At 35.6% G+C, this 3,876-nt stretch overlaps 1 non-coding gene across 1 annotated transcript; it reads right to left on the reverse strand.

The window, feature by feature from the left end:
* Positions 1 to 2,531: 2,531 nt before the first annotated feature.
* Positions 2,532 to 2,603, reverse strand: TRNAP-UGG. The gene has a single exon. It is a non-coding gene; the product is annotated as a tRNA-Pro (tRNA).
* Positions 2,604 to 3,876: the final 1,273 nt, after the last annotated feature.

Here is a 3,876-nt window from a genome sequence, read left to right on the forward strand (position 1 = left end):
TGAATATATGAAATTATTGTTATCTTCAAATTTGTGATTTTTCTTTTCTTCAATTTTGTATAATCTGTCCGAAAGTGTTATTTTTCTCCACAATTTCAACTCTTTTCGTTTTGTTTGTTTGGAGATTTTTCACAGTTTCTTAATTTTGATTGCCCATGTTTGTTTGGGCTCTTTGATTTACTTCTTCCCCTTCGATCAACAATGAGAGCATTGTCTAATGAATCTCCAATTTCTCGTTTGGGCTTTCGCTGACATCTTGAATTTCATTAAATTTCAATTTATTAGATCCTCGTGAACTGTTGATTGCAGCAACAACAGTATACCACGACTCGAGTAAAGATTACACAAAAATCAATGCTTTAATTTCATTTTTTAACATAATTTCCACCCAACTCAATTGACTTACAATCATGTTGAACTAATTTATATGATTTGCAACATATCGACATTTGTAGATTGAACAAACTCTGCATCAAATACACCTTGTTCATAGCCGACGTATTTTCGTACATATTTGACAACACCTTCAATAGGCCCGATGTCGTCTTCTCTTTGATGATTTTGAACGTCATGTTTATGGACAGCGTCAATCAGATTAATCCTACGGTATGTATGATTAGTCCTCAAAATCATATATACACTCATCAGAACTAAAATGTCCCAAAATGTACTATAGGAGAACGTGACCAGTTGTTGTTTATTCACTTTTAGCTTATAACATTGCTCTATTTGAAATTGTTTTTGACGTCTTTCCTCGCTCACGTTTTCTAAAATATTTCTTCTAAACGTGATTTGAGCATACACTGCTATTGTTCGTTCAGTTTGAATTTTGCATGGTTGACTTGTTCACTGGATTAGAACAAATGTCACATAATTATTGTCTCAGTACTGCAGGAGTGCGATTATGACACTTGTCTTCCTTTCAATTGTGGGCCGCATCTTCTGACTAGTTACGTGAGTTTGGCTTGGAGCATACGTGTAGGTTGAAAAAGAAATGGTTGGATGTGGACTGCGAATAAGGGTTGGGTCATGGAAGGTTTTTTTTTTTTTTACCACATATGGACTTTGGGCTAGAGAGTCTTAAATTTTGGTTCGTTAGAAAAATTTTGGTTCGTTTTTTAGTTCAAACGAACCCAAATTAAACCTACTAGTTCCTTCTTCCTTGCACGACTCACTCCTATTCTCTGTTCTATCTCTTCTTGCTCTCTGAAACTTCTTTAAAGGCTATTGTTCACCGATTATTTGGGAGCATCTTCCTTAAAAGGATTGTGACCACAGATGACCTATGTAGAAAATTTGTACCCATTAACTAAAACCTTTAGCGGACAAGATACCCAAAACAGATGCGCTACACCTCGTCTCACCCCTCCGGAGCATATGGATCAACCCAATCGATGAACGCTCAAACCAAACTCGCCCATGCTTTTTGGCACAGGGATGCGAGAACCAATCCGAGTAATCTACAATGGGGAGACCCCTTAAAGCAACAAACGAGAATGGCTCTGTTGATAGCAGGGTTAAAGAAAAGGAGAGTATGAAAAGACGTATCGCGTAACCGTCCCTGTAAGCAGCTTCATTCTTTCTTGATCTATGAACCAACTTTATGAAAAAAATCAGTCTTTTAGCTGAAAGTGCTACTGTTGGGTATGGATAAGCGAACCTCTTTGTTCGGGGGAAACCGGAGATGTTGGCTAAGAAAGCTAAGCAACAAGATAGGCCCTCCTAGCTGTCGAACGTCTTTCGATCAATCGAGAGAGGTATAGAATAGTACAACAAACCAACAAAACAAGAATGGACTCATACGATAGGCGATCAGGGAATTGATTTCATTTGTGTTATCCGCCAAGGAAATGATCAAGGAATTCTCTGAATTCTCTATACACGGCTAAGAGATGACTATATTGTTGCACATCCTGAATAAAGTACCGTAGCCAAGCGAAGCTTTTGAAAATGAAAGCATGTATAACTCAGATCCGATCTTACTTTTGTCTCCCGGTGACTGAGAGAGAATTTGGGCCTGACGTGCAACTAGTTCGGTCAACAATAAGGTACAAAGTGGATTGATTAAATGGGTTTGAAGTTCCATTATCGTTAGGTCGAAGATCTCTACTAGGTTTAGTGCACTTTGGTAGTTGCGAATGTTGTCGTAATCGAATGTCTTTCTCATTCGACATTCTCTCTTACCAAGCACTCATACTCGCAAGGGTTGAGGAGACAGTCTGTGAGGTAATTGGGCTTCAAGATTGCGTATACGCGAAAAGAGTTCGCTTTCGACTTTCTACCTCAGCGTTTTGTGCCCGGTTCTGGTTCAGGAAAGGGTCTTATCTCTTTCATTGGAGCACATTGATGTCGAAGGAGTCTTCGAAACCGGTGGAGAGGCTATGATGACTTCATACCCGAAACGATAATCATACCACTAAACCAAATGCCTTTATTAGTAGAAACTTTCTTGCTAATTCATTTTAATACAATATACTTGAGACCTCTCACACCCGAAACGATATTTTTTTTAGTGCTTTTTTTCTTTTGGAGGGGCATTCCGAGAATTGAACTCGAGACCTCTTGCACCCAAAGCAAGAATCATACTACTAGACCAAATGCCCTTAGCATGGGCTATATATTATGTTTTTTATGGAATGTATCATCATTATTTCATTTATTTTCTTTGTTAATGAAATCCATGAGAAATAATCATTATTATTATATCTTTTAGATCTAGACCGCTGTTAAATTATTGTTTGTGACAATTACTGTATTGAGAAGAAAATAGTGTAAGTTTTAGTTTGATAGTTCCATTTGAGACACATATCGTGAGTACACAAGTAAAGCAAATATCGAAAGTTAGGATTTGGGTAGGCATGCCTATTGAAAGTAGAAAAGATAAAATGATATTAAAAAAAGAGCATCATCATTATAGTTTTAATTGCCTTATTTTTTTGTTTCTAAAGATTAAGATGGAAGAATATACACTAGGTTGTTGAATTGTTTTCTTTGAGGCTCATTCTTTTGAGAATTGAACTCGGGACCTCTAGCACCCTAAGCGAGAATCATACCACTAGACCAAATGCCCTTTCTAAAAAATTGCAACATTTTTAACTCCTTCTCAGTATATTTTTTTCTCTCAAGTTTGAAATCTATTTTCTTGAGCGGTTGTTGGACTATAAAACAAAAAGTTGATGGTCTAGTATGCAAGTGTTCAAATAAACTACAACCCAACAAATGAATCAAACTAATCCGTTTGGGTTGGGTTGGATTTATTCGGCTCGGTTCATCAGTTTGTTTGATTTAATTCTTCTATTTTGCTTCCTATGACAAGAAAATGAAGTTGTATTGAATGTAACATAGTTTGATTTAAGACAAACTCATATAAAATATAATTGCATTAATAGTACTAAGAGTTGGAGTCTGTAAATATTTCATGAACTTAAGTGCAACTCATGTTTTATTAAAGACGAGATAAAATTTAGTTAAGTAACTGGAACTTTAAATTACTTCATGTGGAGCTTCAATTACTCTATGTTAGTTACTATCTTTAGGATTGACTAATTGGATACGAGTTCTTGGATTTAGGGGATTGTTTTATGTAATTTTCAACTACAACTTATGTTTTCAAATTTATAGGTCATAATTTAGGTAGTGGTTGTATATTATGGATGAACACTAGAGTTTCTATCCCGTTCACCACAACTACTCTAGTTTTTGTTTGAAGGCTATAATTGTCATCTATGTTGCATGACAATAAAATTTGTTTCCATGAAATTTTAGTTAAAGTTTGCATATTTTACTTCTTGCGAGTAAAAAATTTGTTTCTTAGCATAATATGAATTTAGTTGAAGAGTTATTAGGAATAGGATGGAGAAAGAAATTTTCTTTAAA

The sequence above is a fragment of the Cucurbita maxima genome, unplaced genomic scaffold (assembly GCF_002738345.1).
Source record: "Cucurbita maxima cultivar Rimu unplaced genomic scaffold, Cmax_1.0 Cma_Scf00096, whole genome shotgun sequence".
NCBI classification, from domain to species: Eukaryota; Viridiplantae; Streptophyta; class Magnoliopsida; order Cucurbitales; family Cucurbitaceae; genus Cucurbita; species Cucurbita maxima.